The sequence below is a fragment of the Rhinoraja longicauda genome, chromosome 3 (assembly GCF_053455715.1).
Source record: "Rhinoraja longicauda isolate Sanriku21f chromosome 3, sRhiLon1.1, whole genome shotgun sequence".
Lineage (NCBI taxonomy): Eukaryota > Metazoa > Chordata > Chondrichthyes > Rajiformes > Arhynchobatidae > Rhinoraja > Rhinoraja longicauda.
This window is the reverse complement of record NC_135955.1, coordinates 17,974,874-17,995,068: the sequence shown is the minus strand read 5'-3', so window position 1 is coordinate 17,995,068 and position 20,195 is coordinate 17,974,874. Positions and strand designations below refer to the sequence as shown.

The 20,195-nt window shown below is 44.2% G+C and overlaps 1 protein-coding gene across 3 annotated transcripts in view; it reads left to right on the top strand.

The window, feature by feature from the left end:
- Nucleotides 1-20,195, top strand: part of palld (palladin, cytoskeletal associated protein) — a 203,553-nt gene that overhangs the window by 117,339 nt on the left and 66,019 nt on the right. Inside the window, exon 1 of one of the 3 annotated variants that reach the window (XM_078394862.1) lies at nt 9,841-9,977. The exons of the other annotated variants lie outside the window; for them this stretch is intronic. The gene's annotated coding sequence lies outside the window, so the exon portion shown is untranslated. Of the gene's footprint in view, nt 1-9,840; nt 9,978-20,195 lie in introns of those variants that run through there. 3 annotated transcript variants of the gene reach the window in all.

Below are 20,195 nucleotides of genomic sequence, written 5' to 3'. Positions count from 1 at the left end.
CCATCTACCTCATTGGAGGGAGACCTTTGAACTATCTTTAATCAGACTTGTAGATTAATCAGGTTTGTAGAGTTGCAGTGGGTGTTTCAGAGAGGGATCTCTGCTGGGACCTCTGCCGTTGTATTAATATATATATAGGTATGTATAAAATAGGTATATATACCTCCTACCTTCATTCTCCTGCCTTCTCCTCATAACCTTTGACGCCTATACTAATCAAGAATCTGTCAATCTCTGCTTTAAAAATACCCAAAGACTGAGCCTCCACAGCCGTCTGTGGCAATGAATTCCACAGATTCACCACCCTTTGACAAATGAGGACTAAGCAACCTGAGTTCACTTCCTGACATCACGTTCGGCAGGGAAGGCAGTCCCGGGCAGTGGAATCTGTTCTGATTGCTACAACCTAGCTCTAGCATCAACTGGTTGTAAATATTACTTGTATTCCCTCCTATCCATTTCCCCTCGTGTCTATTTGTCCAGTTCTCACCCCCCTTCCATTTCGTCTGGGCCAGTTGATTCTCCTTCTCCCACAGGGAGCGATTTCCATGCAAGCCTTGGGATCCTTTCCAGGTTCACACGAGGTTTGAAACCTCACAGTGCAAACATCATTAACAAAGAGCGCTGCTCCATTCACACAACACGCCTTTGTCCGCTAGCTTAATGTAGTCATTAACTCATGTATTGTAAACATTAATTAGCAGCCAGAGTAATAAAAGCAATGAGTCTCCTAAATGAAGAATGTTTGCATGTGAGTGAGAGAGAGAGATAGAAAGAGAGAGAGAGAGAGAGTGTGTGTATGAGTGTATGTAAAGGAGATTGAAAGAGAGAGAGTATGTATATATGAAAGGGAGAGAGAGACTGTATCTATGCGTGTAAGGGAGAGAGTGAGAGACTATGTGTGTGTGAAGGAAAGAGAGAGTGTGTGTGAAGGAGAGAGAGAGAGACTTTATTAACAGACATGCTCAGTGTCAATGTGATTAACTTTGAGGTGTAACCAACATCGTGTATGGCAGACATTTGATCACAGGGCGGCACAGTGGTAGAGCCGTGCCACGCAACGCCAGAGACCCGGGTTCGATCCCGACCTCAGGCGCTATCTGTGTGGAGTTTGCACCATGTGCCCCCCCCCCCCCCCCCCCAGGTGCTCTGGCTTCCTCCCACATTTGTCTCTATTTGTCTCTCAGGAAACGAGATTAACATATGTATACACAAAAAACTGCAGATGCCAGTTTTCAAGAAAAGGAAACAAAGTGCTGGAGTATCTGGAGTCTTCCAGTCTGAAGAAGAGTCCCAACTTAAATTGTCACCTATCTATCCAGCACTTTGTGTCCTTTTTGGGTAAACCAGTATCTGTAGTTCCTTGTTTCCACTGCTAGAATAACTCAGCAGGTCAGGCAGCATCTCTGAAGAACATGGATAGGCGATGTTTCGGACCCAAAACGTCACCCCTTGCTCTACAGAGATGCTTACTGACTCCATGAGTTTGACCATCTATGCAATGTAGGCTTGTATGTTAATTTACTGTCTGTAAATTGCCCCGAGTTTGTAAGGAGTGGTTGAGAAAGTGATGGGATAGCATAGAACTAGTGTGAACCGTTGATGGATGGGCTATGTAGATTCGGTGGGCTGAAGGGCCTGTTTCCATGCTAAAAGAAACAACACTCCCAGATCCCTCATACATCAACGGGTTAAATGAGCAGCATTTGTTGATCGTGCTCAAGGGGAACATTGGCCAGGCTGCTGAGAGAGAATATTCTTGATTCAGAAGAACGTTTTTACACACTGAGCCTTCAGAACTCAAGAACATAAAAAGCAACAAAGTAATTTAAAATTGTTATCACAAATAGCTTTCATAGTTGGAAATGTTACACATTGCTCAGTTTCAAACATCAAACTTCATGTTTTCTACCAAGACCTTGTGAGGAAAATTAATGCAATTCCCTCCCATTCCCCATTGAAAATTTGAACAATATTTCCTCCTGTCAGGAAATTACATTTAGATATCACACTTTGTCATCTGTGAACTGTCTACCAGAGCCTTTAGGCATGTACTGTATTGTTTACTAACCACTCTTTATCTGATGGGAACCATTTAGCCTTGTTAACTATACTGCCTGCAGCAACACTAAACTCCTGCCTGACGACAGAGCTGTGAATCTGCTGTTTCTTGTGAGGCATCTACTTACTCCCTCTTTCATTCTAATGTCATTCTGATGAGAGTTTAAGCAAAACAACATCAGGCCTTTCAAGTGGATGCAGAAGCAATGACCTAGCCAATATTTTGCCTCTCAGCAAACAAGATTAAAATGTTTAAGAAACATTTAGACAGGCAGAAGATAGCCACAAAATGCTGGAGTAACTCAGCGGGCCAGGCAGCATCTCTGGAGAAAAGGAATAGACGACGTTTTGGGTTGAGACCCTTCTTCAGACGGAGAGTCGGGGAGAGGGAAACTAGAGGTATGAAAAGGTTCAGAACAAATCAAAGCCAGCACTGATGACCAAGTAAAGGTGGAGCCCACAATGGTCCATTGTTGGCTGTGGAAGAGGTGGTAATGAAGGGATATTCGGATGCAATCAGTGGAGCTGGTGGGATGACTAGGGGGAGCGACGGAGAGAGAGGGAATGCAGGGGTTACTTGAAATTAGATAAATCATTATTCATACTGCTGAGCTGTAATCTGCCCAAGCGAAATATGAGGTGCTGTTCGTCCAATTTGTGTGGTCTCACTCTGGCAGTGGAGGAGGCCCAGGACAGAATGGTCACTGTGGGAATAGGAATGGGAATTAAACTGATTGGCAATTGGGAGAGATATGCATATTTAGACATGCATATGAACCACAGGCAGATGGGACTAGTGTAGATGGGGCATGTTGGTTGGCATGGGCAAGTTGGGCCGAAGAGTCTGTTTCCGTGCTGTGTGACTCTATGACTCCATATGAATGGTTCTCCCAGGAACCAGTCTTGGCCTAATGTGAACAAAACCTAATGTAGTTTAGTTTAGTTTAGAGATACAGTGTGGAAACAGGCTCTTCGGCCTGCCGAGCCTGTGCCAACCAATGATCACCCAGTACACTAATTTTATTCGACCAACTAGCGACAATTTAAAGGGACAATTTAGTGTAGACTGAAGATGAGTCCTGACTCGAAACGTCATTTATCCATTTCCATCCATAGATGCTGCCTGACCCGCTGAGTCAGCACTTTACTCAAGAGTCAGGAGTGTTTTATTCTCGGAATAGAATCTTGGGTGTCTGAAGAAGGGTCTCGACTCGAAACGTCACCTATTCCTTTTCTCCAGAGATAACCCGTTGAGTTACTCCAGCTTTTTGTGTCTATATTAGGTTTGAACCAGCATCTGCAGTTCCTTCCTACACGTGTTTTATTCTCATATGTCCCACATAGAACAATGAAATTCTTACTTGCTGCAGCACAACAGATATGTAAACACAGTAGTCAATAAAACCCATAATAAAACAACAAAAGTTCACATTTATATATAAATAACAAACAGACAAGTACATAAAGGATAATAGTGCAAAGACAAACATAATGTCCCCAAGTCTATATGGTTCTGAGCCTATTTGGAGGTTGTAGTGTTTAATAGCCTGATGGTTGTAGGGAAGAAGCTGCTCCCGAATCTGGGCGTTACAGTTTTCAGGCTTCTATGCCTTCTTCCTGATGGCAGGAGTGAAATGAGGTGGTGTGGGTCTCTTATAATGCTGGCTGCTTTTTGAGCCAGCGACTCTTCGATGATGGGACGGTCAGTACCAGTGTTGGACTGGGCAGTGTTGACCACTTTGCCAACATCTGCAGTCTCTTGTGTCTAGATTTTGTATTTACGTGAAAGCACTTTACTATCTTCCTCACACTCCCGAGTGTGCCCAGGGCAGAAAGGTCAGTATTGGAATAGGAAGGGAAATTTAAATGGTGTGCAACCAGGAGATCTAGCAAGGTTTGACGGATCGAGTGCACGTGGTCGGCAAAACGTTCGCCTAGTCTACACTTAGTCTCCATGTGACACAAGTGGCCATGAAGCTGATTAATGGTTTGTGTAAGAAGGAACTGCAGATGCTGGTTTACGCCAAAGATAGGCACAAAATGCTGGAGTAACTCAGCGGGCCAGCCAGTATCTCTGGAGAAAAGGAAAGGGTGAGGTTTTGGGTTGAGATCCTTCTTTGTGATGACCAGTGAGTAACAGAATCGAGGGCATGGGGAGGAGGGAATATGCAAAGCCAAACAAAATCTGAAACTACTATAAACACTGGAAATTTGGGATTACGGCTGATTGTTTGACATTTTTGGATTCAGTCTGTTTGCCTGTTAAAGTCAGTAAGTCAGATTGTAAAACACAATGCAGAGATTGTGAAGAATGGAATTTAAATTGTATCCTTCGCAAAATCTCACAAAGAAGAATCATCTGATGTGTAATTTGCTCATCCTCTCCTGCCCTATTATTTACTGAGGCATGCTCAACAATTTTGGACAAATTTATTTTTGCAGAGGGGAAGAGCAAAGATGTGGTGGGCCATGTCTTATGAACTGAGCAAAGGTTTATAACCTTCCCACAGGGCCAATAAAATGTCAACCTTCAAATTTCAAATCAGTGCTGGTCAGTAAACAGCCAGCAATGCGTGCAGACCGTGTAATAATTTACGATTCAATCAGTGTAATTGTCTAGCTATTTGTGTTTTGGTCGATGGTATAAATAAAAGTAGGGGGCCACTTTTGCAAGACAAGGCAATTTATAAAGACGCCAACATTTCTCATAGCAGCACAATGACATAGCTGGTAGAGCTGCTTCCTCACATCTCCAGAGACCCGGGTTTGCTCCTGGCCACGGGTGCTATCTGTGTGGAAGTTTGCAAGTTCTCCCTGTGACCTTGTGGTTTTGGCGACAAACCTTACATTAGAAGAGACTGGAGTGAACGTTCTAATCAAAGAGTTAGGTTTAAATAAAGGTGAGGTTTTGATAAAGCAATTCCCTTGGTGATTTTATACACCTCTATAAGATCACCCGTTGTCCTCCTGCGCTCCAAGGAATAAAGTCCTAGCTTGCCCAACCTCCCCCAATAGCTCAGGCCCTCATGTCCAGGTAACATCCACATAAATCTCTGTACTCTTTCCAGCTTAATGACATCTTCCCGATAGCAGGGTGACCAAAATTGAACACAATACTCCAAATGCAACTTCACCAACATCTTATACAACCATAACAGAACATCTCAACCTCTATACTCAATAACCTGACTGATGAAGGCCTATGTACGAAAGCTTCATGAGATGAGATGAGGAGCGGCCTCGATAACAGAGGATGTCTGTAACACCAGTCACTGATGTTACCAGGACTTGAGGGCCTGAGCTATAGGTAGAGGTTGGGCAGGCTAGACTTTATTCCTTGGAGTGCAGGAGGATGAGGGGTGCTCTTATGGAGGTGTATAAGATCATGAGAGGAATAGATATGGTGAATGCAGGGTCTTTTATCAGAGTAGGGAAACAAGAATCAGAGGACAGGTTTAAGGTGAGAGGGGAAAGATTTAATAGGAACCTGTGAACCAACTTTTTCATTGAGAGAGTGGTGAGTATATGGAACGACCTCCCAGAGGTGGCAGTTGACACAGGTACTGTAACAGCAGTTAAAAGCCATTTGGACAGGTACATGGAAAGGAAAGGTTTAGAGGGATATGGGCCAAATACAGGAAGGTGGAACTAGTCTAGATGGGGCATCTTGGTTGGTATGAAAAAGTTGGGCTGAAGGGTCTGTTTCCATGCTGAGTGACTCATTGATTGTATACGAATGGTTGGCCCAAGAGCCAGTCTTGGCCTAATGCGAACAAAACCTAATTTAGTTTAGTTTTGTTTAGAGATACAGCGTGGAAACAGGCCCTTCGGCCTGCCGAGCCTGTGCTGACCAATGATCACCCCGTACACTAATTCTATTCGGCACACTAGCAACAATTTACAGGGACAATTTACAGAAGCCAATTAAACTACAAACCTGCATAAGTTTGGAATGTGTCATATGCTCTGTGGTTTTAGCAGTCATCGAGCGAGGCTTTGTTTATACAGAATAGTTTTGAATCTTCGTAATTTCCCAACCAACACTATCTACATCCCATTGAATCAAAATAATTCAGCAACCTTATCACCTCTTAACATTTTCCTTTCTAGTAGAGAACAGTTTGAGTCTTAAATGGCGAATGAGATTGCAAGATAGTGTTGTTAAACAAAATTTCACTGAGCTACATTAGAAGAGATTGGTATGCAAGTTTTAATCAAAGTTGAGTTTGGGTTTAGTTTATTGTCACGTGTACTGAAGTATAATGAAAAGCTTTTCAAAAGGTTTCAATGGGTTTGATATAAATCATGATGAGGTTTAGATAAAGCAGAAAAAAGTTGCTCCTGTTAAAAGATGATCCAAGGGCCAATTAAAATTAAAATTATGGGCAAAATCCATAATAAAGCTGTGAGGAAACTCTTTTACGCACGGAATAGTGACGAAACTAGCTGGCTCTAGGGGAGATAGAAATAGAATCAATCAGCGGTCTGGGTAAGCACTTGATGGAATGTAATTAACTTACAAACCTGTACGTCTTTGGAGTGTGTGAGAAAACCGGAACACCCAAGGAACCCACGCGTTCGTGAGGAGAATGTACAAATTCCATACAGACAGCACCCATAGTCAGGATCGAACCCCGGTCTCTGGTGCTCTAAGGCAGCAACTCTACCGCTGCACCACCATGCCACCCATGTTATTTATGTCAAATTTGTCTCCCTCATCTACTGACCCCCTGACAGTGTGAATAATTTGAAATAGAGACATTCACGGTGATGAGAGCAGCAAGAGAGGATCTAGTAGGAAGTTCTTCCAGAAAGCTTTTGGGTACTTTATTTACTTTTATGTTTAATGTTGAAAGCTAGCTGGGGGTTGGTGGGTATAGCAGCTTCCTTCTCTCCTGCTTGCCTCTACTCTGCTGTTTTTTTTCTAAGAACCACGGCTCCACTCCCAGCCCAGAGTTTTGACGCTGGAGTTTATTTCTCTCAAATGCTTCCTCTCCTGACCTTTACCCCTCAGAGAGGCAATAGAGTGAGGTGAACAGACTACGAGGCATTTACACATTGCTCTGATCTTGGCATGTCTGTGGCCTTCATTACAAGCCTCACGCCAAGAGCCAGGTTTGAAAAGGGAGGGAGGGGGAGGGAGGGAGGGGGAGGGAGGGGGGGAAGAAAAGAAGCTAACAACTTGCAACCCGCTAAAAGGAAAGGCACTCCTTAAATGGATGTAAGCTTTCCTGGCACTGGCTTAACACAGAGTAACAAAAGGCAGCTGAGTCAGATTGACCTCCCAAATCCAGGCTTTGGGGGATAGTCCAGCATGTTTGAATAAGACAGAGTACAGCTTCAGCTACCAAATAAGGCATTGATGCAAGCTGTTTCAGAATAATAGCTTTCTGCTCACATTAAACACAGATTGGAATGCTGCCAGTGTCTCTGGAGCTGGTCGTTTCCCTCACGTAGGCAGAGATTCAGGGAGACTTAGCCCAGCCATTACTCTCACTTCTCCCTGAATTTAGTTCAGAGATAAAGCGCGGAAACAGGACCTTCAGCCCACTGAGTCCTCGTCGATAAGCGATCACCCATTCACACTAGTTCTATCGTACACACCAATGGACAATTTACAGAGAGTCAATTAACCTACAAACCCGCACGTCTTTAGAATGCGGGAGGAAACCGGCTTAAAGGTTAATTTGCTTTGGTATAATTGTAAATTGCCCCTAGTGTGTAGAACAGTGCTAGTGTACGGGATGATCGTTGGTCAGCACAGACTCGGTGGGCCGAAATGTCTGTTTGTGCACTGTATCTTTAAAGTCCAATGTCTAAAAATTAGTGTAAATGGGTAATTGATGGTGAGCATGGACTTAGTGGGACTATATCTTTCTATGACTCTATGTAGGAATCCTTTAGCAATATTCATTGGCCTTTGAAAATCCATACAGAACAAGTACTGCGAGATTACTGTGTAAGTTCTCTGCCACCAGAGATTTTGTGGCTGGTGGGTTGTGTGTGTGGGGTTGTCCTGCAAGGAGAGATTATAAGCAGGCTATTTCACATTAGAGGTGATTAAATCACACAAAATGTTGATGGGTCTTGACAGGATAGATATGGAGTTGATAATTCCCCTAGTTAGTATGTCTCAAACCAAGAATCACAGTCTCTTGTGAGGGGACAAGCATTTACGCTGACTCAAAGTACAAGTCAAACACAAGTACAATAGGTAGAACAAAGGGGAAGATACAGAGTGCAGAATAAAGTTCTCGGCATTGTCGCGCATCAGTTCCTTTGACAGAGTCCAATGTTGCACTCGAGTAGAGGTGAATTGGACAGTACCCTTGCTTATGGAAGGACAGTCCAGATGCCTGATATCAGAGGGGAAGAAGCTGTTCCTGAGTCTGGTGCTTGTTTTCAAGCTTCTGTACCTTCTGTCATACAGGAGCAAGGAGAAAAAAGGAACGTCCAGGGTTGGACAAGTCTTTGATTATGTTATAACAAGGAACTGCAGATGCTGGTTGATCAAAGAAAGACACAACATGCTGGAGTAACTCAGCGGGCCAGGCAGTATCTCTGGAGAATGTGGATTGCTGATGTTTTGGGTCAGGACCCTTCTGAACTTCTGAAGAAGGGTCCCGACCCAAAATGTCAACTATCCATGTTCTCCAGAGATGCTGCCTGACTTACTGAGTTATTTTGTGTGTTTCTTTGATTATGTTGGCTGCTTTTCCAAAAAGTAAAATGTAAACAGAGTCAATGGTGGGGAGTCTGGTCTGTGTAATACTAGATGGTGTAAGTTTAAGGTGAGAGGGGAAAGTTTAGAGGAGATTTACGAGGCAAGTCTTTTTACACAGAGCGAGGTAGGTGCCTGGAACGCATTGCAGGGGAAGGTGATGAAAGCAGATACTAAGCAATGTTTAAGAGGCATTTGGACAGGTACATAAACGGGCAGGGGATAGAGGGATATTGGCTATTTGAGGCAGATGGGATTAGTTTAAATTGGCGTCATGGTCGGTACAGACATTGTGAGGGGAATGGTCTGTCATGAGCTGTACTGTTCTATGTTCTATCTCTATTAACGGCTTCAAATAGATAGTCTTCAAATACATCCTGGTGCTCCTATTTCCTCCCACATTTCAAAGATGTGCGGGTTTGTAGGTTAATTGGCCTCTAAATTGCCCCTAGTGTATGGGATACAAAAGTGGGATAACATCGAACTCGTGTGTGTGTGATCGATGGTCGACGTGAGCTGTATCTCAAAAAACTCTAAAACAGGTAGAGCAAAGAGAAAAATACCACAGTGCAGAATATAGTTTCTCAGCATTGAAGTGTAATGGTTCCAGAGAAAAAGTCCATTGTCTGCAGTGCGTTAGGTTGGAGAATTAGGACCCTAACTTATGGAGGAATCGTTCAGAAATCTGATACCAGAGGGAAAGAAGCTGTTCCTAAGTCTGGTGGTGCGCGCTTTCAAGCTTCTGTACCTTCTGCCCGACGGGAGTATTGAGAAGAAGGAATGACCAAGGTGGGGAAGGTCTTTGATTATGTTGGCTGCTTTCCCGAGGCAATGTGAAGTGTGGAGAGAGCGAGTCGACGGTGGGGAGTCTGGTCTGTGTGATGAACTGGGCTACATCCACAACTCTGCTTCTTTTATTACCAGAACACCTTTATGGTGAAACAGCAGCATTCTCGGCAGGGTTTTTTGAGGGCTTTTATTTTGAAGTGACTGAGTGGAGCTGGGCTGGAGAATTACTGAGTCATGAGGCGGAATTCTGTCATTCTCTGACTGGGCTGTATATATTGCTGGATATCTGTTAGACTTGCTGCATTTGGCTGTGATGCTTCAGTGCTGGCGAGACATCCTTTTAAACCACCCTGTTTTGAGAGTTCGGTGGACATCTAAGTGTCAAACAAGCGAGACTTGAGAGGAGGTAAGGGATTATTTTTTGCTGAGTTGTTTTTATTGTTGAAACCATGGTTCTTTTTTTTGGCAACTGGAGTTTAACTTTACTCCATGAAGACGTATCAGGATTCTAGTCAACTTCCCAGCTTTGCAGAAGCTGATGGGATTTTCCACAAAACACTTACTAAAAAATGTTAAAGTTTGGAGAACAATGATCTATTGTGACTGCAACTATACTGTCAGTGTTGCATTAAAGTTAAATTGTGCACTGCATGTTCACACGGACAATATTGTTATAAAAAACATATCTACTTTTATTTTTTTTTAAAAGATACAAAGTGCTGGAATAACTCAGCGAATCACACAGCATCGTTGGAGAACATTGATAGGTGATGTTTCAGATCAGGATCCTTCTTTCAACCTGGAACGTTACCTGTCCATGTTCTCCAGAGATGCTGCCGGACCCACTGAGTTACTCCGGCACTTTGTGTCTATCTTTGGTATAAATCAGCATCTGCAGTTCTTTGTTCCTTTATTAGTTTAGTTTAGTTTAGTTTATTATCGTCACCTGTACCGAGGTATTGTGCAAAGCTTTTTTATTGTGTGCTATCCAGTCAGTGGAAAGACTCTACATGATTACAATCAAGCCATTGACAGTGCACAGATACAGATAAAGTTGAATAGAAATGCTGCTATTGAAATAGAGATTTAAAAGAGTGGAGCGATTGTAATGAATGATAGCAGATTCACTTCTGGAACCAGCACAGAGAGGGCTCAGGAGGGCGCAGACGGGCGATGCAATGGCACAGTGGTGGAACTGCTGCCTCATAGCGCCTGAGACCTAGGTTCGATTCTGACTACGGGTGCTATCTACACGGAGTTTTTATGTTCTCTCAGTGACCACGTGGATTTTCTCCAGGTGCTCCGGTTTCCTCCCACACTCCAAAGACCTACAGGGTTGTAGGTTAATTGGCTTCTGTAACATTGTAAATGGTCCCAAGTGGGTAGGATAGCACTTGTGTATTGGGTGATCGCTGGTTGGTGTGGACGGTGGGCCGAAGGGCCTGTTTCCACACTGTATGTCTAAAGTCTAAAGTAAAGTAAAGCCTGGCTTCACCACCATCTTGGTCACCTAGAAACCTTTATCTGTGCAATGGAGGAATGTGCACTCATTCAAGCCTGTGTTGTGTCAGGACCCTTGGACAAGTATTGAAACTGTCCAAGTGACCAAGACCAAGTGTTGAAGCTATGCCTGGCTTGTCCCATTTCATCTTCCTTTCAGTCAAACATGAGAAAGCAATTTAATAGCATCAGTTACATGCGAGATACAGCGCGGAAAAGATCACCACGTACACTAACACTATCCTACACACTGGGACAATTTTACAATTTACAGAAGTGAATTAGCTTACAATACAATACAATACAATACAATACAATATATCTTTATTGTCATTGTACCCAGGGGTACAACGAGATTGGGAATGCGCCTCCCATACGATGCACTAATTTAGGTAATTTAGACAGCAGCAACCCAACGAAACGAACAGTTGTAACAGTTTTGGACAGGGTAAAGTGCAAGTTGATCTATGCGTTGTGGCCATCCGGCTCAGCAGGACCGGTTCATAGCAGCTATGGCCCTGGGGATGAAGCTGTTCCTGAGTCTGGAGGTGCGGGCATAGAAGGCCTTGTATCGTCTGCCCGATGGAAGGAGTTCGAACAGACTGTTGCAGGGGTGTGAAGAGTCTTTGTGGATGCTGGTGGCTTTTCTGAGGCATCGTGTGTTGTAGATGCCCTCCAAGTCTGGTAGCTGTGTTCCGATGGCCCTCTGAGCTCTATGGACTACCCGCTGTAGAGCTTTCCTTTCTGCCTCCGTGCAGCTGAGGTACCACACAGGGATTCCATGCGTTAGGATGCTCTCTATGGTGCAGCGGTAGAAGGTCTTCAGCAGCTGTTGGGGTAGACCAGACTTTTTCAGTGTTCTTAAGTAGAACAGTCTTTGTTGTGCCTTCTTGACCAGCGCAGCAGTGTTATTGGACCATGTTAGGTCCTCCGAAATGTGAGTGCCCAGAAACTTGAAGCTGGACACTCTCTCCACACTGACCCCATTGATAGAGATCGGGGCATATTCCCCGTTATGTGACCTACGGAAGTTGATGATCAGCTCCTTGGTCTTGGTGGTATTTAGGGACAGGTTGTTATCCGAGCACCAGTCCGCCAGGTTCTGCACCTCCGCTCTATAGTTTGTTTCATCCCCGTTGGTGATCAGCCCGATCACCGTTGGGTCTTTGGAGTGTGGAAGGAAACCGGAGCACCCGGAGAAAATCCACGCGATCACGGAGAAAGTCCAAATCCGTACAGACAGCACCTATAATCAGGATTGAATCTGGGTCTCTGGTGCTGTAAGGCAGCAACTCTACTGCTGTGCCACCGTGCCTCTATGCCACTGTGCCTCAACTACTGTGTAACGTTCCACAACAAAGATAACAAAACCGAATAGAAATGCAAAAGATAGACAGACACAAAGTGCTGGAGTATCCCAGCAGGTCAGGCAGCATCTCTGGAGATATAAAGGATAAGTGACGATTCAGATTGGGACCCTTCTTCAGACTCCAGAGATGCTGCCTGACCCACTGAATTACTGCAACACTTGGTGGTCTATATGTGGTATAAACCAGCATCTGCTGTTCTTTGTTTCCACATGAACTGAAATGCAGTTTAGGAACCAATCAACAAATGACAAGGAAGTATTTAGGCTGTCTCTTACAGTTCTTCTCCGTCTTGGGACAATTTGGGGGATTAGTTGTCTTTGGCTTTTTCTTTACTTTTTTATGAAAGAAAGCCTTTCTCCATCCTTTCCCTCCAAAACCACTCAGATTCGCAGAAATGAAATGAGCCCCAGACCCTTTTTATTTCTACTGAGGTTAGTTTTGTCATTCAGCAAATGTTGGCAACCATACAAAACAAGCAACGTGACTTGCTCCCTGAAGACCGTTGCTGTTGTCATGGCAGCAGACAAGGTAGAATTTTTTTTTCTTCTTTAAGACAATATAAAAGGGGAATGTGACCATTCTTGGTGTTAAGTCCCAGTTTGGATCCAGAAACGGAAACAACCGTACAAGTGAGGGGAGCAATGCCTGGAACTCTTTTAAGAGCTTCCTTTCAACTCATTAGATCTGTTAGCATAAGTATTGTTAAAGGTTAAACTTTCTTAGTTTTAATTTTTGGGTGGCACAGTGGCACAAGCAGCACAATGGCACAGGGCGGCACAGTGGCTCAGCGGTAGAGTTGCTGCCTTACAGCGCCAGACACCTGGGTTCAATCCTGACTTTGGGTGCTGTCTGTATGCAGTTTGTACGTTCTCCCTGTGACCATGTGGTCTTTCTCCAGGTGCTCTGGTTTAGTCCCACACTACACATACATACAGGTTAATTGGCTTCGATAAAAATTGTAAATCGACCCTAGTGTGTCGGATAGTGCTAGTGTACAGGGTGATCGCTGGTCGGCACTGACCGTGGGCTGAAGGGCCTGTTTCCACGCTGTATCTCTAGAGTGTAAAGTGTAGAGTTTAGGTATACAACATGGAAACAATCCCTTCGGCCTACCGAGTCTATGCCAACCATTGATCACCCGTTCGGACTATTCTATGTTATCCCACTTTCGCATCCACTCCCTACACACTAGGGGCAATTTACAGAAGCCAATTAACCTACAGACCTGCATGTCTTTAGGATGAGGGAGGAAACCGGAACACCTGGAGGCAGTCATAGGGAGAATATGCAAACTCCACACAGACAGCACCCAAGGTCAGGATCGAACACGGGTCTATGGTGCTGTGAGATAGCAGCTCTACCAGCTGCGCCATTGTGCCACCCACATGAAAAGTTGATTTGATACACAAATTATGTTTATGGTTCATTTTAAAACTATTCATTTAAGCACATTTAAGATGGTGGGTATTTGGAATGAGCTGCAAGAGGAGATGGTTGAGGCTGGTACTATAACAGCAACATTTAAAAGACATTTGGGCAGGTACATGGATAGGAACATTTAGAGGGTTTAGAGGGATATGGGCTTAACGCTGGGACTAGTGTAGATGGGGCATCTTGGTCAGCGTGGGCAAGTTGGGCCGAAGGGCCTGTTTCCCCACTGTATGACTCTGACTCTATCCTTGTCCAGGGGCAGCACAACAGTGTAGCCAGTAAAACTGCTGCCTGAGAGTGGGGTTCGATCATGACCTTGGGCACTGTCTTTGTGGAGCTTGCACGTTCCCCGTGACCTTGTGGGTTTCCTCCGAGTGCTCCAGTTTCCACCCACATCTCAAAGACGTGTGCATTGGTACAGGTTAATTAGCTGCTGTAAATTGTCCCTGGTATGGAGACTCTGGGGGAAGTTGATCAGAATGTGGGGAGAACAAACAAAGTGGGATAAAAGGAGATTAGTGCAATGATTGATGGTCAGAATAGACTCAGTGGGCTGAAGATCCTGTGTCTTTGTGGCATCTCGCTGTGACTAGCATCCAGGGGCACGATACATTGATCTAGTCATGACTGAATCATAATGGGCCGCTGACTAGTTTAAATTCAAGTACAAGTCCACCACCAATTTTTCAGCACACTTTGTTCCAGAGCCTTGCTGGATTATCCATTTTGCCAGACCAACAGAGGTCACGGCCTCCGAGAGGAATCCAACGGTTCCGAAATGGTACCGAAATGGCGCAGACATTATGGGCCGAAGGGCCCTTCAGAGTCATACAGCACGGAAACAGACGCCTCAGCCAATGTAGGTTTTCTCCAGGTGCTAAGGTTTCCTCCCACACTCCAATAAAGTACAGGTTTGTAGGTTAATTGGCTTCTGTAAATTGTAAATTGTCCCTAGTGTGTAATATAGTGCTAGTGTACGGGGTGATCACTGGTCGGTGCGGACTCGGTGGGCCGAAGGACTTGTTTCTACGCTGTATCTCTAAAGTCTAAAGTTTGGTAGAAAGAATATGGGGAAGCATAGATAGAGCTCTAAGGGGTATGCAGGAATGCACAATGTCTTCTCGGAGGGGCTGCGAACATTTGTATAAGGAAGTAAGGCTCATTGGTGTGTGTGAATGGCTGTGTTATATATATTATTCCACATTTATCCTCACTGGTCTGACAGTGTTCCACCACAGAACAATCATGGGGATCGTTGAATGTTGGAACAGGCTAGAGAGAGTAAACAGCCTAATGTTTGGAAAAATGCGGATTAGCAACCTGAACACGTGGTTCTTCCCCTGAACATGAATCTCCCTCTTGGTTCTCTTTACCCATATATGGGTGGTGCGCATTGAAGCCAAGCTCTGTACATGTTACCCAGATGAGTATAAGAGTATTAGATATTGAGTAAATTGGTGCTGGTGTGTAGGATAATGCTAGTGTACAGGGTGATCGCTGGTTGGCACGGACTTGGTGGGCCGAAGGGCCTGTTTCCACGCTCTATCTCTAAAGCCTAAAGTCAGGTATTTATGTTGCAACTTTATAAAACTTTTGTTAGGCCACCTTTGGAATAAATCAGTACTGTTTATGTGGCGACTATTTGCATAACTTGGGTATGCAAGCAAAGAATTTCACTGCGCCTTGTCACATGTGACAATAAAGTATTCCATATTGCGTGTAGTTTTGGTCACCCTATACAGAAAGGATGTGGAGACTTAATAGAGGGTGCAGAGGAGATTTATCAGAATGTGGCCTGGACCAGCGGGTATTAGCCATAAGGGGAGGTTAGATAAACTTGGAATTAAATGCTGTCTGTGTGGAGTTTGCACGTTGTCCTTGTGACCACGTGGGCTTCCTCCGGCTGCTGTGATTTCCTCCCACATCCCAAAGACATGCGGGTTTGCAGGTTAATTGGCTTTGTAAATCGCCCCTAGGGTGCAGGGAGTGGATGAGAAAGTGGGATAACATAGAACTAGTGTGAACAGGTGATCAATGGTCAGTGTGGACTCGATGGGCTGAAGAGCCTGTTTCCATGCAGTATTTCTTAATATATAAAATATAGCTTGACATCAGGTCCTTCGGCTCTCTGAGTCCACGCCGACCATCGATTACCCGTTTACACTAGTTCTGTGTTATCCAACATTTGCATCTACTCAGTACATACTAGGGGCAATTTACAGCAGCCAATTAACCTTCAAATAAAAGAGGCAAAATGCTGGGTAGGCAGCATCCCTGGAATATATGGGTAGGTGACTTTTCAGGTCGGGATCCTTCTTCAGACAAACCACGTCTTTGGGATCTGGGAGGTCCCTGGAGCACCCATAGAAAACCCACACGTTCACAGGGAGAACGTGCAAACTCCACACAGACAGCACCAATAGTCAGGATCGAACCTGGCTCTCTGGCACTGTGAGGCAGCAACTCTACCAACGGTGCCACTATACCACTGTGCCACTGTGCTGCCCAACTGAACATAGATTTGCTGTCTTTGTGGAATCTTCTGGTGTTAAACAAAGATTTAGAAGGTAAACCACAAAAGTAGTAACTTGTAAAAGAACTGAATAAGTAAGCCCATTCCTTCTCTCCAGAGATGCTGCCAGCATTTCGCTGAGTTACTCCAGCATTTTGTGTCTACTTTCGATTTAAACCAGCATCTGCAGTTCTTTCCTACTCATGAATAAGTAAGCTGTTCAATCAATTCAGGAAGAAATAGATTTGGTTAAACATCTGTGCCCATCATCACTGAGCTAAACTGGTGGTTACTGTGGCCTCAGAAAACTCTTTAATCTTTTGGATCTTCTACATACCAATGATGTTATGTTGTGCGGTACCATTTCCCTCTCCTGTGGCACGAATGCACAGCACCAGAACAGACTATTGTGGTTCAATTTAACTTGTTCAAAATATGTCCCAGATTATATACTTATAACATACAGTGGATTCAGACATACCAAAACTCAGTGTCATCTTGCTGAATGTGGTTTGTATGAATTTTGTCAGTCTGTCCGTGTTTGTGCATGTACGTATATGTGCATCTCTCTCTTGCTGTCTCTATCTCTCTAGGTTGCTATCTCTCTATGTCTCTCCCTCCCTCCCTCTGTCTCTCTCCCTTTCTCTCTCTCTCCCTCTCCCTTTATCTCTCTCTCTTTCTCCTCCTCACTGCCTCTCCCTCTTTCGCTTTTTCTTTCTTCCTCTTTCTCCTTCTTTGCATCTCTCTCTTTCTCTCTCTCCCTCCCTCCCTCCCTCCCTCCCTCCCTCGCCCCCTCTCCCCCTCTCTTTCTCTCTCTCTCTCTTTTTCTTGTTCTTTCTATCTTTCTTTCTTTGTTTCTCTTTCACTCTCAATGGATAGAATTTTCAAAGGATCAAGAGTGTTTAATTGTCATATGTACCATCAATGAAACAATGAAATTCCTTGCGGCAGCTTAACAGGCCATATACACAATAACACATGGATAATACATACTTTTAAAATACAATAAATTATTAGCCATAATACTAGGTAACCATCAAGCCAAAAATAATTGCATCATGCAACCAAAAACACAGTCCACAGAATATGATAGTTGCTGAAGTTAATGTTGTGTGATGTTCAAGAACTTGATGGCTACTGGGAGGAAGCTGTTCCTGGTGGTCAAGGTTTTCAGGCTCCTGTACGTACCTCTTCCCAATGATAGGAGTGAAAAGAGAGCATGGCCAGGGTGGTGTGGGCATTTGATGATGTTTTCTGCCTTTTTGAGGCAGCCTCCTGTAGATCCCTTTGATGTTGGCAAGATCAGTCCCCTTGATGGATCGGGCAATGCCTACCACTCTCTGTAATATCCTTTGTTCCTAGGACATTCAAGTTGCCAAACCAAGCCGTGATGCAACCAGTCAATGTTCTCTCTAATGCTCACCTGTACTGTGGAGGTTCGATAGACTGTCAATGTATCGAATCTCCTCAAGCTTCTAAGGAAATAGAGACGTTGATAAGTTTTCTTTATGATTGGATCAATGTGGTGAGCCTTGGCAAGACCAGGTTACATAACCCAGTTGTTTGTCTATTTTAGAGCATGAATTTATCATAAAGTTGCATCTACAAATATCAAGTTTGATCCTGACCAAGGATGCACTCTGTGTTTACTCATTCTCCTTGTGACTGTGGGTTTTCTCCGGCTGCTCTGGTTTCCACCCACACTCCAAAGACATATGGGTTCGTAGCTTAATTAGTATAGAGATACAGAGTGGAACAAGCCCTTTGGCCCACCGAATCCACTTCGAGCACCGATCACCTGTACAGTAGTCTGTTATCCCATTTTCACATCCTACACAATAGGGGAAATTTATAAAAAACAATTAACCTACAAATCTACACGTCTTGGTATGTGCAGAGAAATTGGAGCACTCGGAGGAAAGCCATGCGGTGGTCATGGGCAGAATGTACAAACTCCCTACAGACAGCGCCCGTAGTCAGGATTGGATCCAGGTCTTTGCTAATGTCAGGTAGCAGCTCTCCCACTGCGCCACTGTGTCAATTGACCCTCTGTAAAATTGCATCGTGTGAAGGGAGCGGATGTGAAAGTGAGATACCATAGAACTAGTGTGAGTGGGTGATCGATGGTCGGTGTGGACTCGGTATGCCTAAGAACCTATTTCCATGCTGTATCTTTTTTTTTAAAAGCTCCCTGACCATGTCCCCCATTTTATTGCTGAATTGCTTAGTTTATTTGGCATCAGGCGCCATGGCAACACTCCAGACTCCAGCCTCCCCTTAATTCTCGGGATTTTGGCCGTATGTTCTCACTGGATCACATTTCAGCAGATATCAGAAGAATGACTATTCTGTTTTCAAGCTTAAGCTAAATTTAGCTGCTTCAGGATTACTGAAAAAGGAGTTTAACTGGCAGCTCACCATCTATTGCGACGAAGGGATAATTCTGCATTTCCTTTTGGTTTCCTCCTTTGGCTTGGAATGGATGCTGGCAACTTTATATTTACATGAGCTTAGAAAGATATCTTTACCCATTTTATTTCCACTGTTCTGGTCTGTGTAATGGAGGTTTGGGATTTTTGATTGTGCATTATAGAGTCAAACAGCGAAACAGCCGGGAGGCACAATGACGCAGTAGAAGAGTTGCTGCCTTCCGGCTCCAGAGACCCGGGTTCAATCCTGACTACTGTTGCTGTCTGTACGGAGTTTGTACGTTCTCCCTGTGACCGCATGGGTTTTCTCCAGGTGTTCCTTCCCACACTCCAAAGACGTGCAGGTTTGTAGGTTAATTGGCTTCTGTAAATTGTAAATTATTCCTAGTGTCCTTATAGGGTGATCGCTGGGCCTGTTTCCATGCTGTATCTCTAAAGTCTAAAGTACAGAAACAGGGCCTTCAGCCAACGTGTCCATGCTGACCAAGATAACCCATCTAAGCTAGTCCCATTTGCTCACAGGCAAATTTTTCATTGTACCTCAACCTCACTGTACCTGTGAACATGACAATAAACTTCAACTGGATCAATGGTCCCTGGAAAATAAGAATGTAAAACTCATTGACAAATCTCAAAGGCATGAGCTGTAGAGAGAGGTTGGGCAGGCAAACAGTTTATTCCTTAGAGCACAGGAGGCTGAGGGTGATCTTGCAGAAATGTATAAAATCATGAGGCAGATGGGATAGGGTAGTTGAATCAAGAAATAGAGGAAATAGGTTTATGGTAAGAGGGGCAAGATTTAATAGGAACCTGAGGGGAAAGATTTTTACTCAGAGGGTGGTGGGTATATGGAACGAGCTGTCAGAAGAGGTACTTGGGACAGGTACTATAACAACATTTAAAAGACATTTGGGGAGGTACATGGATAGGAAATGTTTAGAGGGAGAAAGGAGAAAGATTTAATAGGAACCTTAGGGGCAACCTTTTCACTCAGTGGATGGCGGATATATGGGTCGAGCTGTTAGAGGAGGTAGTTGAGAAAGTACTATAAAAGCATTTAAAAGACAATTTGACATGTACAGGGATAAGAAAGGGATATGGGTCAAACGGGGGCAAATGGGACTAGCAGTTGGGGATCTTGATCGAAATGGGTGAGTTGGGCTGCAGGGCCTTTTCCCACATTGCATGTCACTATGATTCTACCTTCGAGAGAATGACTATGAAGAAACCAAGGACCAGTGGGAAGTCCACCATGCATGATTCAAAATCAGGACGTCCAATTAAAACAATCATCCAGCATGGAAACAGGCCCTTTGGTCAAACTTGTCCACGATGACAAATATGCCCCATTACAGTAGTCCCATCTGCCTGCATTTGGCCCA